Genomic DNA, 20,815 nt, shown 5'->3' with positions numbered 1-20,815 from the left:
TAAATCTTGAACTATTTTAGACCTCTTAAACCTCTTGAAAATCAGGGCAGCAGCATTAAAAAAAAAAAACAACACATATCAACAAGATTTTAAATTTATTTTAAAATTTTTAGAATAGGCCAATATTTCATGTAAGTTAACAGTTCACAAATCCACCCAAAAAAAAAGAGATTACACAAAATTAGGCAACCATATTAGAAATTATTGCTTCTTCATTTTTCTCAAATAAGGCAACCTTGAGATCGGAGGGTTCAAACCCAACTTCACGGCTAAAAAAAGAAAATAAATAATCAAAAACGAAAACAAACACTCCAATAATTTGTAAGAAAAAATGACCTAAAAATATACCTAAAAATGAAAAAAGAACAAGAAATCGTCCAAGACGAGAAGGAGAAAAAAGATAAAAAAAAAACAACAACAAACTACGAGGTAGTGTCTGAGAGCTCGGACTCGGTGATGATTCCATGCAGCTAAGAAAAATATTGGTGTATGACTCGACGGAATCGACCTGCGGTGGCTCAAGTGGTCTTATTGTTGTTAGATCCATCATCTTCCGTGTGGAATGTGGTTGTTCGCTCTCGAAATGATCAGCGCCATTAACCTTGGGATGCATCGCCCTTAGATTCATCAGCTTTGCGTGGCTTCTTGCTCACCCTCCAAATGATGTTCGTTTCTTTGAACCTGCAAGACACCAAATACCGTATTAGGCGATGAAACCCAATAGTAGTCATTGCAAGAATCATGGTCAGAATCATCAACAGAAAAGTGGATGTTGCCGGAAATATTGCCAGAGCAGTAATCTTGGACAGATTGATCCATAGAAAAATGTGTTTGGCCAGAAAGATTGCCGGAGCAAGAATCTTGGCTTGATTCTTGAACCAGATGAGTTTGACCAGAATGATCGCTGGAGCAGAAATCTTTGGCAGATTCTTCACTGGAATAGTGGGTTTTGCCCGAATGATGGCTGGAGCAAGAATCTTGGGCAGATTCCTCAATAGAAAACGGAATTTGGCCGGAAAGATTGCTGGAGCAGGAATCTTTAATGTAGTCCTCCACAGAAAAGTTAGTTTAGCCGGAAAGATCGCTGGGGAAGTTGTTGCCTGAATCAGAAAGGAAGCTGCGGTTGTTTTTGTTGCCTGAACCAGAAGAGAAGCAACTGTGTTTCTTGCGTGAACCAAAGGAAAGGAAGTGTGGAAGATGGAGTTTTCTAAATAGAGAGGGAAAGAAGGATTTGAATCTTCTTCCGGTGAAGGGAGAAAAAGAAGGATTCATGGGGTAGCGATGGCTGGGACACTGCTGAGCCATAGTTATGGCGCTCTCCCTCTCTAGGTTCGGAGTTTCAAGAATTCTCTCAGGCGCAGGATATGAACTCTCTCTCTCTCTCAAGATTGTAGATTTATAGTCTCTCTCCTTGAATCTCACTCTCTCCTCTTTCTCGCTTGCAGAAGATAAATGTTACTTTATTACCTCTCCCTCTCCTTTTTCTCGCTTCCTAAATCTCTCTCTCTCTCTCCTGTTTCTCACTAGCAAAGAGATAAATGCTACCATGTTCGAGTCAAACACATATGAGAAGCTCCCACAGGATCACAATATACCCTTACTCCAACCGATAAAAGACCTATTTGGAATGATTTTGTCATTTTGAAATTTTAGGATGCATCTAAGAATCCTAGTTGATTATTTTAAAAAAATGGATTATGAGTTCATCAACACTACAAAAAATTGACACTATATATTAAATCTTGAAAGATTATTATTTTTGAAACACAAAGAGTGCAATTTGAAAATCGTCTTTTAATTAGGCTATGGGATGAAAGTATTACATACCCCAAAATTTAGGGTTCCAAGAATTCTTAGGGTTCAAATTCCCTGGGATTAGGGTTCTACAATTTGGTAGGTAGCATGCACCATGGGAGCTCATGGATAGGGAGAAATCTTAGAGGGAAGGTAGCTAAAAACTATGAAAATACAGAAATTTCAGTAGAATATCTCCTCGCTCCAATGCTGTGATTTCAGACTCCCACCACCTCAAGACCGGGTCCATTGTGACCGCGGCTCAGAGAGCATCGTTATGAATACTTCATTCGCTCGAAATGTTGACCAGAAAGTTGCTGTAATAAGGCTCAAAGGAAGTCCATTTTTCGATGGTCGGAATCCCATTTTCCGACCACCTCCCCAATTTCGAAAGTGATCATTTGCCATCTAAATCGATGGATTTTTTGCCACAAAATGATTGCAACAACTTCTCCTTTGATTCGTGATAAAGAAAATTATCGAAAATAAGAAGAAATGAACTAGATTGAAAATTCAAATTTACAAGTTAATGGTTTTGCTGGTATTTGAAAACAATGACAAAACCTCGACTGAAACTCAATATCAAAATGATCCCCTTGACACGACAAGCGTTTTTACAATGATTGATCATCCGAAAGATTGCTGAAAAATGTCCAAAAGAGCCCCAAACCACAAGGAAAGCAAGATCTAGGCCATCAAGCCAAGTCAAGAACTTTAGTACCAGACCTTTGTGCTCGCAAGTAGAGGACTACAAGCGATCCATCAAACGAAAACCAATACAAAACTATCGGATGATGCTTAAATAACTGAGTAGAGGTCTTGAGATCCACTATCAGTTACATGGAAACCACTCACATTACATGTAGGTATTCCTTGTCTAAATTGGGGCAAAACATTGTCACAATATGGTGTTGCAGTTTGGATGAAAAATTTGATTAGCAACAGCATGCATGTGCAGCAATTTATTGCCAAATTCACTTACCATGACAATCTTCCTGAACTTTGAATTAGTTAAATATGATATACGGTTACATGTGGTGTATAAGATAGTTGCATTTCAGATTCTTGTCTTCAGCTACTTTACTGCATTAGGCAGTTTCTTTTTATAGGCTATTTCTATCAAGAAAATCTTAAAGACTGTTTTATCTTTTCTTGGAACATTTTGGGTGTGAACGTTTGTCTTAAATCAAATAGATGGTTTGACTAGTGTTTTTAACCCCTGACTTGGGCATGGAACTGGACAGGGCCTGAGCCCAAGTTAGAAGGTTTGACTCAGACAAGTATCAACAAGATTGGGCCTAGTCAATTAGAAAATAACAGAGACATCAGAAGCTGGTGGAATTCAGCTTGTTCCTGAGGTTTTTTAATGGGCTCATGCACCCTGTGACGTGCAAATAGCTCAGGTGACTGGGTTTGACTTGCTGAGTTTTAAAACATTTGTTGCACCTCTCCCCAAACTGAAATCCAATCCATATATCCTAAATTTTAAACAGTTAGGATATATGGATTGAGTCCGACAATTGAAGGGCCTCTAATTTCTATTGAGTCCGACAATTGAAGGATACATGATAGAAACATCTAAAAATTTGCAATGTTTTAAAAAACGGTCCACCTCGTGCTTGCCTAGGCGGCCTAGACCAAAACTCCTCACACCTAGACCCAGGCGGCCCCACACGGGCGAATGTACCTGGGCGAGCGCCCAGGGTTGTAAGGCCTTATTTGGTGTTTTTAAACTTCCCAAAAAAGCAAAATGAGTCATTTTGACCCAAGTTTAAAAACGTTATGGGGTTTATTTTTAACCCCCAATAAAAACGAAAAAACCCTCAATATATAAAAACCCCCAAAGCGAAAAAACTACAGGGCGCCAGAGTTTCTGGGTGCCAGCCTAAGCGCCTGCCTAGGCGCTGGCGCCAGGCAGGCCGCCTCGAAGCCGCCTAGCTGTTTTTGAAACCTTGAAAATTGGTTATCCCCGTCTACTATAAGCGACAAGGTAACATTGGAATCTTTGCATTCGCAAGTAGTGCTAGGTATCCAGTCTTATGAATAAACACTGTACAACTCAATGGCAACAACAGATTTTTACTTTGGCCCATTCTTTTTTTGTCTATTATCATATTGTTCTTCTGTCTCCTATTAGCATCTCTGATTTGTTATCATGGTTGTTAGGTGTTTGTGAATGACCAATTCCTCAACTGGGACCCCGAGCATCAGATCAAAGTCAGGATTGTCTCAGCTAGAGCATACCATGCTTTATTCATGCACAACATGTATGGAGATAGACATTGAGTTTTCTTTGATCTTTTCTAGTCCTTTTCCTATCCAAAATGGTTATGATTTTGTGAAAATAGGAAAGTTTTCTGTGATCTAGAAGGCTATGGAAATCTGTAGTCCATGGGGCCCACCAGCATCCATTATAGAAGTGGATGGTTATATGGAGAGAGAATGATACCTGCCTTTGTGGTCATATCCTGTTTTGATGGGTATCACTCTCTTTCCATTGCCTTCCATCATTGCATTGGAAAGCCATGACCATTTTCTACATTACACTAGATAATAGTTTTATGACATCTAGATTTGGAATTAGAGTGGGTTCAATTGTACCATCACTAATGCACAAAATTGGATCAAAAGCACTTCATGTATTGGAGAGAAGTCTATAAGTTGACCTTTGACTTATCATTTCAAATGTTCTAAACAGGAAAAAAGAAAAGGAAATGTAGTCTAACACTATATGTGGGTGGCAGGTGCATTCGACCTAATGCTGAAGAGTTAGAGAACTTTGGGACATCAGAGTTTACTATATACAATGCGAGGCAGTTCCCATGCAACCGATACACCCATTACATGACTTCTTCAACTAGCATTGACCTCAACTTAGCAAGGAAAGAAATGGTGATCCTAGGTACTCAATAAGCTGGCGAGATGAAGAAGGGTTTGTTCAGTGTTATGCACTACCGCATGCTTAAGAGAGGAATTCTCTCTCTTCATTTGGGCAGCAATATGGGGAAAGGAGGGGATGTAGCTCTCTTTTTTGGTTTGTCAGATTAGTGTTTATGTTACTAATCTTGGATCCGACCTGCTATGATCCAAAAAAATGTAGGCACTCAAACGTTTGATCTCCTTTTTTACACGATTATATTCTTTATTATGTATCGGGACTGGTAAGACCACTCTGTCTACCGACCATTTTAAGGGAAATGGACCCTGATATTTGGAACGCCATCAAATTTGGAACCGGTATACCTCTCTCTACGCATCACCTAGTTTCACAGATACGCATGCTTGCACCATCTCTATCTCTCTCTCACTCTCACACACACACAGATGCTTACACCCACAAATGATGGTTTGAATTTTATTCATGTTCATTCTTCTTCAGTAACGAAGTTGGCCTGTTCGAGGATAATCCTTATGTCCATTAAAAAAATTCTATTTTTTAAAAAGTTTTTTTTTTTGAGAAAGCAAATATCTTTAGTTTTTTTTGCAGTGCTGGAGAACATTGTGTTCGATGAGCACACTCGAGAGGTTGATTATTCTGACAAATCAGTTACAAGTAAATTCAAAAGCATCTTACAATTTCTAATTTTATTGATTTTTTACCAAAGGGAATTTCTAAAACTTCACCTTTGTATGACTCATTATGTTCACTTTTGAAAGAGAAAAGAGTAAGACTTATGGTTTGGTTTTCGTAGAGAATACCTGAGCTTCTTACCCGATAGAGTACATCCCCAATGCAAAGATACTTTGTGTGGGACCCCACCCAAAGAATGTTATCTTTTTGGCTTGCGATGCCTTTGGATTTTTACCACCAGTTAGCAAACTCAGCCCTGCACAAACCATGTACCATTTCATCATTGGCTACACGGCTCTGGTATAATTTGAACACTTTATTCCATATTTATATTAGTTGGGAAATTGATACTTCTGTAAGGAAGTTGATGCTTCTACTGCATTAGTTTGTGCTATTTCTGGTTTATGATCATTATTTTCTTCCCACTCTCTTTTATTTTCCCATGAGTTGATGACCTGGTAAAATTGTCATACTAATTTGCTACCTGTCCAACTCAAATAGAAAAGAAAGTTAACTGGTTTTGTATATTGGTACAATATGATCGAGCAAAATAGGTAGCAGGAATAGAGGATGGAATAAAGGAGCCAACGGCTACATTCTCTGCTTGCTTTAGGGCGGCCTTCATTATGATTCACCCCACTAAGTATGCCGCCATGCTTGCTAAGAAGATGCAGAAGCATGGAGCCACTGGCTGGCTTGTCAACACTGGCTGGTTAGGAGGAAGGTATTCATATTTGAGCAGCTTCCATTTTTGTTGAATGACTTGAGAAGTCTAATGGTTTAGACTCCTTTGTAATTCTCAATATGAAGTTAACTGAGTTTCAAATTGTGATCTAAGGTCCAATTCGAATCAATGCTGATAAAGTTCAGTGTAGGGAATTAATTTTATCTTATTATGCCCTCTCAGTTATCTCTTTTTTCCGCGATAAGAGTTGCATGCATCTCAAGGGGCATATCAAATAAGCATTTAACCCTGTTTGCCTATCTATGGAGAAAGCTTTTTTACCCAATATTTGGGTTTTGGGTTTAGAGTCTTAGACCTCAACATGACCCTGTCATCCAAAAATGGAACATGGAACCTCTCTGAGCAAACTAATGCAAAACTGTTAGATTCAGTGTTTCTGTTCAGTATGTCAATTTTCATATAGGCTTCCAGAGCACTTCTATTTAATGGACCAAACTAGGAATTCACTTTTAGCTTGAGAAGTGAGACCAAGCACTCTACACTCTGCCCACTGCAATTTGGGCACTTATTATTTGACCCGAACAGCCAACTTTGTGATTATGTTTGCGATGATTTTTTCTCAAAAGATTCCAACTTTTAAATTTTCCATATACACTAGTCTTATATAGACATTATATGCGATAACACGGTTTATATTTGGTAGGAAAGGGCCAAAATAATCCCTAGCCGTTAGATGTGAAATCCAACAGCTTCAAGTGCGTCACAAAGTTAAAAAATTTTATTTGGATTTTGAGCCCTGTCAATGGCACAACCTAAGTTGTCTGATTTCATACCTAACAACTAAGGGTGATCTCGACCTCCTTGTACTAGAGGTAAAGGTCTTATTGTGTGCTTTCCTTGTTATATTTAGAAGAAATGTGCCTAATAAGAGTTTCTAGAATATGAATTTTCTTCCTATTTGGCTATTTCCTCATAATTCTTGAAAGAAAATTTAGTGTCTTTGGGACATTGTAGTTATTTATATTATTGTGTTGCTTTTTTGCAGCTATGGCTCTGGAAACAGAATCAAGCTGAGCTATACCAAGAAAATTATCGATGCCATACATTCAGCCAGTCTTCTGAATGCAAACTATATCAAAACTGATGTCTTTGGCCTTGAGATCCCCACTGAAATTGAAGGTGTTCCCTCCGAGATTCTTCAACCTATGAACACTGTAAGTACAACCCACATTTCCTTCTCCCCTTTTCAAATGTTCAACTTCTTTTAATTTCTTTCTACCCTTTTAAAATGTTCAACTTCTTTTGATTTAATTGAATCATGGTTTCAAATTTGGGTGAATTTAGGCTGAGATTTGGTTTCAGCTCTGATTCATACTACTCTTGAGCATTGGTCTCTATAACCCAAGTCTTTCCAACATTTATGCATACTTTTGTCTAATTTGCAGCCACATCTAGTGTGCGTCACATTCTTAACTTGGGCCCACCTAGGAATGTCTTTGCAAGGTTACTATAGGAATATATCCAGTATACTTGATACTTGGGCATTGTAATGAATATCTCTATTTCTTGTTAAATTATCACAATATTGCCAATAGTTTCTCAACGTCATCTTGAGAAATTGTTGTATCGTTAAAAGCAATTCCAAAAATCTTAAGTAAATATCTCCCCAACAAACTGGTTAAAATTTTTCTGTTTCATTTTCTAACTATTATCAAAATTTTCATGTGCTATTACAGTGAGTCTGACAAAAATGGTTACAATGAGACACTGTTGAAGCTGGCTGGTTTGTTCATAAAGAACTTTGACGTCTTCACTAACTACAAGATTGGAGAGGATAACAGCCTCGCTAAGGAGATCTTGGCAGCAGGCCCCAACTTCTAAAATAATTAGGTGGAAAAAAGAAAATGAAAAAAGAGCGTAGGTGAATAAGCACAAGGAGTTGATGTGTATAATATAGAAGAGCAATTTTCTATCTAATTTTTCATGTTAGTTTAGTGTCGAAATTTAGCTTGGTTTCAATCAATGAAGGCCCCCTTCTATTCTTAACGTAAATTTAATTTTTCTAAAGTTCTTATTTTTTTTTCTTGTGTGAAGAAGCATGGCATTCTTTGCACGTGTTACTGGCAAAATGGGCCTTCTTGCAATTGTCGTAGCCTGCACTGGTATTACTACTACGCATACCATATTGTGGAAGAGAGCGTTACTTATTTCTCGTGGCATCAGATAAGGCATTTGAAAATTTCTTTTATACAATTGTTAGTCCAACTATATATATATATATATATATATATATATATATATATATATATATATATATATATATATATATATATATATATGTGAGTCGCTGCCGTATGTCCATTCATGAATGGCTCAGATTGAATCTGGGTCATTATGTGGCCGATCTGACGCTCATGGATGCCTTATAATGTTTGAATTTTAGTTTTTTTTTTGACAAATCCAAATCACTAGAAATTTTAGGTATGTGTCCTTCTCATTAAGGTGCAATTAATAAAAATATAACTTTTTTTTTGAAAAACAAAAAATAACCAAAATATTTTTCGAAACTTGTTAGGGGTATTTTGGTCAATTAATTTCATGTAAAATTTATTTTTTGATATTTTTCTTAGATTTTCCGATTTTTGAAGAACATACTTCTAAAGTTTCAAGTGATTTAAATTTGTAAAAAAAAAATTAAAATTCAAACACTATCGAACATCGCTGATCGTTAGATCGGTCCAGTTTCAATCTGGGCCGTTGGTGTTTACTGTAGCAATACGCACCTATATATATATATATATATATATATATATATATATATATATATATATATATATATATATATATATATATATATATATATATATATATATATATATATATATATATATATATATATATATATATATATATATATATATATATATATATATATATATATATATATATATGGGTGTGGTTTCTACAAGGTTGCAACCTTATACAAATCCAATTAAGGCGCACTTCCAAATTTTATCAGTAATTTTATCGTAAACAATTCTTAGGATTATCTTACAATCTATTTTTACTTCTAATTAGAAAATTTTAAACTCAAAAAATGGTTAAAATCAAGTAGATTTATAAATATATGAAAATATGGAAAATGGATGGTCTACATAATATGTTGCAAGATGTACTATTTTTGGGACTCAAAAACTTTTTTATTTTTATTTTCCATATTCTTACATCTCAATATTGAGATAGAGAGTTTTTAAACATTAAAACAGCCTTTCTGATAGATTTTCGAGGTACATATGTAATGCTACATTTTAAGGTTGCAACCTTATATAAACTTTTCCCAATATATATATATATATATCTATGGGTGTCGTTTCTATACGGTTGCAACCTTAAACAATCCAATTAAGGCACACATTCAAATTTTTTCATAAAATGTAATGTTGGCAAAAACATTCTTTTTATTATCTTCCAAAGTTGATCTTGACGAGCACTCAAAATGAAACCGCAGTTATCCTGAAAAAATGTTTACCATAATTTGATGAGTTTGGCTACTCAGTAAGTGATCATCATAATCCTAAACATAATCAGGATTGAAAGATATCAATATTTTCAAAAATGAGATCTATTAACATAAATGCATTAACAGTTTCACGTTTAAAAAAAAGGCATAATTAAGTATAATTCGAATAATTGAAATGCGTATAACATTTTAACAGCAATGCATAATTCATAGGATTTCACAAATTACTCTTTTGGCGTTCCAAGTAGGTCACCTATATACCCCATCAGCGTCCTGATGGGTCCACTTAATCTCTATCGGCGTCCCAGATAGGTCCACTTAATTCCTGCAGGTCCACTTATACCTCAACGGTGTACCAGATGAATCCACTTAAGCCCTACCGACGTCTCAGATAGGTCCACTTATACCTCACCGACGAACCGGAAGAGTCCACTTGCATACTTAAAATATTTCTTAATGTCTTTAAACATTCGAAAGAAGCAATATCATGTACTCAACATATCACTGAAATTGTTAATATGAATGTTACTGAAACCATTAATAACAATTGCTTTCAATAACATTTCTAAAATAACCAGTCAAATATTTTGGGCTAAAATGTAGAAAGGTAGCAGTTCGCAAAGACATTCTAGCATAATTGCCAATCTATTATGGATAGAAAAACTCTTATAGAAATTCACGAATACAGAATTATCACAATTTATGAGATGGCAATTCGTAAATGACCATTTCATAGACAATGCTATAATCAACTGCAAAATATCAGTTTCCAAATAATAAGGCAGTCATTTGCACATGAAATTTACAATGTCTAAATATTCAAAAACAGTAGAAAGAAATCTCACAATTTTACTAAAAACAGAAATATAACATTTATTTTTAATAATTTTACAGCTACTAAAATTTTCTAACGATGGACAAGAAAAATAAATAAATTTATTTCTAAGAATTTACAGCATTTAAAATATTTTACAATAGATAAAATGTCACAATTTTTACAAAAAAGATTATTCTTCAAAATAATGAGGTCGCTTGCGCATAAAATTTATCGCACCTAAAATTCAGGATAATAAGAAAAAGTATATATTTTAATTTATTTTAAAAAAGAATGGATTATTTTTCGAGACAATGAGGCCACTTACCTAAAATATTTGAGAGGAAGCTTCCAATAAAAATTCGGCAGGAAAGAGGAGCTCACTGCCTTTCGACTAGAGAGAGAAAGATCTTGAAAGTTCTTTTTTTTTCTAGGGTGGGCATACGCCTTAAGTAAAGTTCAACACATTTATCATACTAAAGGATCTCTATAGGATCCCTAGTCAGTCGCACACAATTTAAGCACAGTTAGGCAATAAAAGTTCAAATTCTATTATATGTGCCAAAATATAGTGTTACTATAACAGTGAGAGAAAACAAGGTCCAACAACATTTATGCTGCAAAAATTACAATTTTTTGGTGAGTTTTGACGTGAAGCTTTACTTATTTCATAGTGTTGCAGCTAGAAACAATGTGTACGTCGTGTATTTTATTTTTTTTGGATGAGGTTTTAATAAGAAAACAAAACAAAACCTCATTTCGAATCCTCGTTGTGCTTTTTTTTTTTTGGATGTACTTATTATTACGATTTATTTGGATGAGGTTTCAAGAAGAAAACAAAACAATAACTCACTTCAAAGCTTTTTTTTTTAAGGATGAGGTTTCTATAAGACCTAGGTTTTATGGAAAAAAAATAAAACCTCATCTCAAATCCATGTCCAGAAACTACTTTTGACAATGGAAATGTCTATGATGGCTCTATATTTAATTCTCAACACCAAGAATAAAATTTGAAACTAAAAAAATGGTACAAATCTTGTGGATTTGTAAACAATTATTTTAAGGGTGAAATGGATGGTCGAGATAATTTGTTACAATATATGCAATTTTTTAGAGATTGAATCCTAATTATTTTACATAACCATAATATTCAATGCGAGATGATCAATGCAAAGGTTTTTGTAAAGCTTGAATTGTAATTTTGGATGAGCTATGAGGTGAGGTTTTATTTACTTTAGTCATTTTGGATGAATTGTAATTGTAGTTTTTCTTTTTTTTTTTTTCTCAATCACCAATAGGCATCATCTAATTTGAGTTCCGAATGTATGGATTGAAGTGGGAATGGATTTCCGATGATATTGTGCGTGTTTTGTTTTTGGGTCTTAAATCTTGAACTATTTTAGACCTCTTAAACCTCTTGAAAATCGGGGCAGCAGCATTAAAAAAAAAAAACAACACATTTCAAAATGATTTTAAATTTATTTTAAAATTTTTAGAATAGGCCATTATTTCATGTAAGTTAACAGTTCACAAATCCACCCAAAAAAAAGAGATTACACAAAATTAGGCAACCATATTAGAAATTATTGCTTCTTCATTTTTCTCAAATAAGGCAACCTTGAGATCGGAGGGTTCAAACCCAACTTCACGACTAAAAAAAGAAAATAAATAAAAAAAAAGGAAAACAAACACTCCAATAATTTGTAAAAAAAAATGACCTAAAAGTATACCTAAAAAAGAAAAAAGATCAAGAAATCGTCCAAGACGAGAACAAGAAAAAAGATAAAAAAAAACAACAACAAACTACGAGGTAGTGTCTGAGAGCTCGGACTCGGTGATGATTCCATGCAGCTAAGAAAAATATTGTTGTATGACTCGACGGAATCGACCTGCGGTGGCTCAAGTGGTCTTATTGTTGTTAGATCCATCATCTTCCGTGTGGAATGTCGTTGTTCGCTCTCGAAATGACCAGGGCCATTAAACTTGGGATGCATCGCCCTTAGATTCATCAGCTTTGACGTGGCTTCTTGCTCACCCTCTAAATGATGTTCGTTTCTTTGAACCTGCAAGACACCAAATACCGTATTAGGCGATGAAACCCAATAGTAGTCATTGCAAGATTCATGGTCAGAATCATCAACAAAAAAATGGATGGTTCCGGAAATATTGCCGGAGCAGTAATCTTGGACAGATTGATCCATAGAAAAATGTGTTTGGCCAGAAAGATTGCCGGAGCAGAAATCTTGGCTTGATTCTTGAACTAGATGAGTTTGACCAGAATGATCGCTGGAGCAGAAATCTTTGGCAGATTCTTCACTGGAATAGTGGGTTTTGCCCGAATGATGGCTGGAGCAAGAATCTTGGGCAGATTCCTCAATAGAAAACAGAATTTGGCCGGAAAGATTGCTGGAGCCGGAATCTTTAATGCTATCCCCCACAGAAAAGTTAGTTGTTGCCTGAACTAGAAAGGAAGCTGCGGTGGTTTTTGTTGCCTGAACCAGAAGAGAAGCAACGCTGTTTCTTGCGTGAACCATAGGAAAGGAAGCGTGGAAGATGGAGTTTTCTGAATATGGAGGGAAAGAAGGATTTGGATCTTCTTCCGGTGAAGGGAGAGAAAGAAGGATTCATGGGGTAGCGATGGCTGGGACACTGCTGAGCCATAGTCATGGCGCTTTGTCTCTCTAGGTCTTGAGTTTCAAGAATTCTCTCAGGCGCAGGATATGAACTCTCTCTCTCTCAAGATTGTAGATTTATAATCTCTCTCCTTGAATCTCCCTCTCTCCTCTTTCTCGCTTGCAGAAGATAAACGCTACTTTATTACCTCTCCCGCTCGTTTTTCTTGCTTCCTAAATGATAAATCTCTCTCTCTCTCTCTCTCTCTCTCGTGTTTCTCACTGGCAAAGAGATAAATGCTACCATGTTCGAGTCAAACACATATGAGATGCTCCCACTGGATCACAATATACCCTTACTCCAACAGATAAAAGACCTATTTGGAATGATTTTGTCATTTTGAAATTTTAGGATGCATCTAAGAATCCTAGTTGATTATTTTAAAAAAATGGATTATGAGTTCATCAACACCACAAAAAATTGACACTATATATTCAATCCTGAAAAATTATTATTTTTGAAACACAAAGAGTGTAATTTGAAAATCGTCTTTTAATTAGGCTATGCGATGAAAGTATTACATACCCCAAAATTTAGAGTTCTAAGAATTCTTAGGGTTCAAATCCCCTGGGATTAGGGTTCTACAATTTGGTAGGTAGCATGCACCATGGGAGCTCATGGATAGGGAGAAATCTTAGAGGGAAGGTAGCTAAAAACTATGAAAATGCAGAAAATTTCAGTAGAATATCTCCTCACTCCAATGCTGTGATTTCAGACTCCCACCACCTCAAGGCCGGGTCCATTGTGACCGCGGCTCAGAGAGCATCGTTATGAATACTTCATTCGCTCGAAATGTTGACCAGAAAGTTGCTCTAATAAGGCTCAAAGGAAGTACATTTTTCGATGGTCGGAATCCCATTTTCCGACCACCTCCCCAATTTCGAAAGTGATCATTTGCCATCCAAATCGATGGATTTTTTGCTACAAAATGATTGCAACAACTTCTCCTTTGATTCGTGATAAAGAAAATTATCGAAAATAAGAAGAAACGAACTAGATTGAAAATTCAAATTTACAAGTTAATGGTTTTGCTGGATTTTGAAAACAATGACAAAACCTCGACTGAAACTCAATATCAAAATGATCCCCTTGACACGACAAGCGTTTTTACATTTGAAAGATTGCTAGAAATGTCCAAAAGAGCCCCAAACCACAAGGAAAGCAAGATCTAGGCCATCAAGCCAAGTCAAGAACTTTAGTACTAGACCTTTGTGCTCGCAAGTAGAGGACTACAAGCGATCCATCAAACGAAAACCAATACAAAACTATTGGATGATGCTTAAATAACTGAGTAGAGGTCTTGAGATCCACTATCAGTTACATGGAAACCTGTCACATCACATGTAGGAATTCCTTGTCTATATTGTAGCAAAAAATTGTCACAATATGGTGTTGCTGTTTGGATGAAAAATTTGATTAGCAACAGCATGCATGTGTCAGCAATTTATTGCCAAATTCACTTACCAAGACAATCTTCCTGAACTTTGAATTAGTTAAATATGATATACGGTTACATGTGGTGTATAAGATAGTTGCATTTCAGATTCTTGTCTTCAGCTACTTTACTGCATTAGGCAGTTTCTTTTTATAGGTTATTTCTATCAAGAAATTCTTAAAGACTGTTTTATCTTTTCTTGGAACATTTTGGGTGTGAACGTTTGTCTTAAATCAAATAGATGGTTTGACTAGTGTTTGTAACCTTTGACTCAGACAAGTATCAACAAGACTGGGCCTAGTCTATTAGAAAATAACAGAGACGTTAGAAGCTGGTGGAATTCGGTTTGTTCCTGAGGTTTTTTAATGAGCTCATTCACCCTGTGAGGTGCAAATAGCTCAGGTGACTGGGTCTGACTTGCTGAGTTTTAAAACACTTGTTGCACCTCTCCCCAAACTGAAATTGCACCTCTCCCCAAACTGAAATCCAATCCATATATCCTAAATTTTAAACAGTTAAGCTCTACCTTGTTATAAAGGGCTTTTAATTTCCATTGACTCCGACAATTGAAGGATACATGATAGAAACATCTGAAAATTTGCAATGTTTTAAAAAACGGTCCGCCTCGTGCCTGGCTTGGCGGCCTAGACCAAAACTCCGAACACGTAGACTCAGGCGACCCCACACCGACGAATGTACCTGGGCGGGCGCCCAGGCGTGCCCAGGGTTGTAAGGCCTTTTTTTGTGTTTTTAAACTTCCCAAAAGGGAAAAATGAGTCATTTTGACCCAAGTTTATATAAAAACGTTATGGGGTTTATTTTTAACCCCCAATAAAAAAGAAAAAACCCTCAATATATAAAAACCCCCAAAGCGAAAAAACTACAGGGCGCCCGAGTTTCTGGGTGCAAGCCTAAGCGCCCGCCTTGGCTCTGGCGCCAAGCAGGCCGGCTCGAAGCCGCCTAGCTGTTTTTGAAACATTGAAAATTGGTTATCCCCGTCTACTATAAGCGACAAGGTAACATTGGAATCTTTGCATTCGCAAGTAGTGTTAGGTATCCAGTCTTATGAATAAACACTATACAACTCAATGGAAACAACAGATTTTTACTTTGGTCCATTCTTTTTTTGTCTATTATCATATTGTTCTTCTGTCTCCTATTAGCATCTCTGATTTGTTATCATGGTTGTCAGGTGTTTGTGAATGACCAATTCCTCAACTTGGACTCTGAGCATCAGATCAAAGTCAGGATTGTCTCAGCTAGAGCATACCATGCTTTATTCATGCACAACATGTATGGAGATTGACATTGAGTTTTCTTTGATCTTTTCTAGTCCTTTTCCTATCCAAAATGGTTATGATTTTATGAAAACAGGAAAGTTTACTGTGATTCAGAAGGCTATGGAAATCTGTAGTCCATGGGGGCCAACAGCATCCATTGTAGAAGTGGATGGTTATATGGAGAGAGAATGATACCTGCCTTTGTGGTCATATCCTGTTTTGATGGGTATCACTCTCTTTCCATTGCCTTCCATCATTGCATTGGAAAGCCATGACCATTTTCTACATTACACTAGATAATAGTTTTATGACATCTAGATTTGGAATTAGAGTGGGTTCAATTGTACCATCACTAATGCACAAAATTGGATCAAAAGCACTTGATGTCCTGGAGAGAAGTCTATAAGTTGACCTTTGACAGGAAAAAAGGATAGGAAATGTAGTCTAACACTATATGTGGGTCGCAGGTGCATTCGACCTAATGCTGAAGAGTTAGAGAACTTTGGGACATAAGACTTTACTATATACAATGCGGGGTAGTTCCCATGCAACCGAAACACCCATTACATGACTTCTTCAACTAGCATTGACCTCAACTTAGCAAGGAAAGAAATGGTGATCCTAGGTGCTCAATAAGTTGGCGAGACGAAGAAGGGTTTGTTCAGTGTTATGCACTACCTCATGCTTAAGAGAGGAATTCTCTCTCTTCATTCTGGCTGCAATATGGGGAAAGGAGGGGATGTTGCTCTCTTTTTTGGTTTGTCAGGTTAGTGTTTATGTTACTATTCTTGGATCAGACCTGCTATGTTTCAAAAAAATGTAGGCACTCGAATGTTTGATCTCCTTTTTTACACGATTATATTCTTTATTATGTATTGGGACTGGTAAGACCACTCTATTTACCGACCATAACAGCTTTTTGATTGGAGATGATGAACACTGTTGGAGTGACAATGGTGTCTCGAACATAGAAGGTGGTTGTTATGCGAAATGTATTGATCTTTTAAGGGAAAAGGAGCCCGATATTTGGAACGCCATCAAATTTTGAACCGGTATACTTCTCTCTACGCATCACATAGTTTCACAGATACACATGCTTGCACCATCTCTCTCTCTCTCTCTCTCTCATTCACACACACACACACATGCTTACACCCACAAATGATGGTTCGAATTTTATTCATGTTCATTCTTCTTCAGTAACGAAGTTGGCCTGTTCGAGGATAATCCTTATGTCCATTAAAAAAATTCTATTTTTTAAAAAGCTTTTTTTTTTTGAGGAAGTAAATATTTGGTTTTTTTTGCAGTGCTGGAGAACATTGTGTTCGATGAGCACACTCGAAAGGTTGATTATTCTGCCAAATCAGTTACAGGTAAATTCAAAAGCATCTTACAATTTCTAATTTTATTGATTTTTTACCAAAGGGAATCTCTAAAACTTCACCTTTGTATGACTCATTATTTTCACTTTTGAAAGAGAAAAGAGTAAGACATCTGGTTTGGTTTTCGTAGAGAATAGCCGAGCTTCTTACCCGATAGAGTACATCCCCAATGCAAAGATACCTTGTGTGGGACCCCACCCAAAGAATGTTATCCTTTTGGCTTGCGATGCCTTTGGATTTTTACCACCTGTTAGCAAACTCAGCCTTGCACAAACCATGTACCATTTCATCATTGGCTACACGGATCTGGTATAATTTGAACAATTTATTCCATCTTTATATTAGTTGGGAAATTGATACTTTTGCAGGGAAGTTGATGCTTCCACTGCATTAGTTTGTGCTATTTCTGGTTTATGATCATTATTTTCTGCCCACTCTCTTTTATTTTCCCATGAGTTGATGACCTGGTAGAATTTTCATACTAATTTGCTACTTGTCCAACTCAAATAGAAAAGAATGTTAACTGGTTTTGTATATTGGTACAATATGATCGAGCAAAATAGGTAGCTGGAATAGAGGATGGAATAAAGGAGCCAACGGCTACATTCTCTGCTTGCTTTGGGGCTGCCTTCATTATGATTCACCCCACTAAGTATGCCGCCATGCTTGCTGAGAAGATGCAGAAGCATGGAGCCACTGGCTGGCTTGTCAACACTAGCTGGTCAAGGGGAAGGTATTCATATTGGAGCAGCTTCCATTTTTGTTGAATGACTTGAGAAGTCTAATGGTTTATACTCCTTTGTAATTCTCAATATGAAGTTAACTGAGTTTCAAATTGGGATCTAAGGTCCAATTCGAATCAATGCTGATAAAGTTAAGTGTAGGGAATTAATTTTATCTTATTATGCCCTCTCAGTTATCTCTTTTTTCCGCGATAAGAGTTGCGTGCATCTCAAGGGGCATATCAAATAAGCATTTAACCCTGTTTGCCTATCTATGGAGAAAGCTTTTTTACCCTATATTTGGGTTTTAGAGTCTTAGACCTCAACATGACCCTGTCATCCAAAAATGGAACATGGAACCTCTCTGAGCAAACTGATGCAAAACATTTAGATTCAGTGTTTTTGTTCAGTATGTCAATTTTCATATAGGCTTCCAGAGCACTTCTATTTAATGGACCAAATTAGGAATTCACTTTTAGCCTGAGAATTGAGACCATGCACTCTACACTCTTCCCACTGCAATTTGGGCACTGATTATCTGACCCAAACAGCCAACTTTGTGATTATGTTTGCGATGCTTTTTTCTCAAAAGATTCCAACTTTTAAATTTTCCATATACACTAGTCTTATATAGACATTATATGCGATAACACGGTTTATATTTGGTAAGAAAGGGTCAAATTAATCCCTGGCCGTTAGATGTGAAATCCATCAGCTTCAAGTGCGTCACAAAGTTAAAAAAATTTATTTGGATTTTGGACCCTGTCAATGGCACAACCTAAGCTGTCTGATTTCATACCTAACGACTAAGGGTGATCTCGACCTCCTTGTACTAGAGGTAAATGTCTTATTGTGTGCTTTCCTTGTTATATTTAGAAGGAATGTGCCTAATAAGAGTTTCTAGAATATGAATTTTCTTCCTATTAGGCTATTTCCTCATAATTCTTGAAAGAAAATTTAGTGTCTTTGGGACATTGTAGTTATTTATATTATTGTGTTGCTTTTTTGCAGCTATGGCTCCGGAAAAAGAGTCAAGCTGAGATATACCAAGAAAATTATCGATGCCATACATTCAGGCAGTCTTCTCAATGCCAACTATATCAAAACTGATGTCTTTGGCTTTGAGATCCCCACTGAAATTGAAGGTGTTCCCTCCGAGATTCTTCAACCTATGAACACTGTAAGTACAACCCACATTTCCTTCTTCCCTTTTCAAATGTTCAACTTCTTTTGATTTCTTTCTCCCCTTTTAAAATGTTCAACTTCTTTTGATTTAATTGAATCATGGTTTCAAATTTGGGTGAATTTAGGCAGAGATTTGGTTTCAGCTCTGATTCATACTACTCTTGAGCATTGGTCTCTAAAACCCAAGTCTGTCCAACATTTATGCATATTTTTGTTTAATTTGCAGCCACATCTAGTGTGCCTCACATTCTTAACTTGGGCCCACCAATTAATGTCTTTGCAAGGCTACTATAGGAATATATCCAGTATACTTGAAACTTGGGCATTGTAATGAATATCTCTATTTCTTGTGAAATTATCACAATATTGCAAATATTTTCTCAATGTCATCTTTAGAAATTGTTGTATCTTTAAAAACAATTCCAAAAATCCCAAGTAAATATCTCCCCAACAAACTGCTTTAAATTTTTCTGTTTCATCTTCTAACTACTATCAAAATTTTCATGTGCTATTGTAGTGGTCTGACAAAAATGGTTACAATGAGACACTGTTGAAGCTGGCGGGTTTGTTCATAAAGAACTTTGAGGTCTTCACTAACTACAAGATTGGAGAGGATAACAGCCTCGCTAAGGAGATCTTGGCAGCAGGCCCCAACTTCTAAAATAATTAGGTTGAAAAAAGAAAATGAAAAAAGAGGGCAGGTGAATAAGCACAAGGAGTTGATGTGTATAATATAGAAGAACCATTTTCTATCTAATTTTTCATGTTAGTTTAGTGTAGAAATTTAGCTTGGTTCCAGTCAATGAAGGCCCCCTTCTATTCTTATCGTAATTTTATTTTTCTAAAGTTCTTATTTTTGTGTCTTGTGCGAAGAAGCGTGGCATTCTTTGCACGTGTAACTGGCAAAATGGGCCTTCTTGCAATTGTCGTAGCCTGCACTTGTATTACTACTACGCATATCATATTGTGGATGAGAGCGTTACTTATTTCTCGTGGCATCAGATAAGGCATTTGAACAATTCTTTTATACAATTGTTAGTCCAATTATATATATATATATATATATATATATATATATATATATGTGAGTCGCTGCCGTATGTCCATTCACGAATGGCTCAAATTGAATCTGGGTCATTATGTGGCCGATTTGACGCTCATGGATGCTTTATAGTGTTTGAATTTTAATTTTTTTTTGTACAAATCCAAATCACTTGAAATTTTAGGTGTGTGTCCTTCTCATTAAGGTGCAATTAATAAAAATATAATTCTTTTTGTGAAAAACAAATTGACCAAAATATTTTTCGAAACGTTTTAGGGGTATTTTGGTCAATTAATTTCTTGTAAAATTGTTTTTTGATATTTTTCGTAGATTCGTCTATTTTTGAAGAACGTACTTCTAAAGTTTCAAGAGATTTGAGTTTTTGTAGAAAAAAAATTAAAATTCAAACATTATTGAACATCGCTGATCGTCAGATTGGTCTAGTTTCAATCTGGGCTGTTGGTGTTTACTGTAGCAATACGCACGTGAGCGCACATCATCTTTTCTATATATATATATATATATATATATATATATATATATATATGGGTGTGGTTTCTACAAGGTTGCAACCATATACAAATCCAATTAAGGCGCACTTCCATATTTTATCAGTACTTTTATTGTAAAAAATTCTTAGGATTATCTTACGGTCTATTTTTACTTCTAATTAGAAACGTTTAAACTCAAAAAATGGTTAAAATTAAGTAGA

At 36.0% G+C, this 20,815-nt stretch overlaps 1 pseudogene across 1 annotated transcript; it reads left to right on the top strand.

The window, feature by feature from the left end:
• Positions 1–897: 897 nt before the first annotated feature.
• Positions 898–19,795, top strand: LOC18446272 (phosphoenolpyruvate carboxykinase (ATP) 1-like; annotated as a pseudogene). The gene is made up of 9 exons (XR_016048184.1): positions 898–1,062; positions 3,961–4,061; positions 4,539–4,835; positions 4,948–5,031; positions 5,282–5,347; positions 5,487–5,665; positions 5,920–6,089; positions 7,096–7,264; positions 19,579–19,795. The product of XR_016048184.1 is annotated as a phosphoenolpyruvate carboxykinase (ATP) 1-like (transcript).
• Positions 19,796–20,815: the final 1,020 nt, after the last annotated feature.

Source organism: Amborella trichopoda, chromosome 13, assembly GCF_054954075.1.
Source record: "Amborella trichopoda isolate Santa Cruz 75 chromosome 13, AtrichopodaSantaCruz75HAP2 v2.0, whole genome shotgun sequence".
NCBI lineage: Eukaryota > Viridiplantae > Streptophyta > Magnoliopsida > Amborellales > Amborellaceae > Amborella > Amborella trichopoda.
Note: the sequence above shows the minus strand (reverse complement) of the source record. Positions and strands in the feature narration are given on the sequence as shown.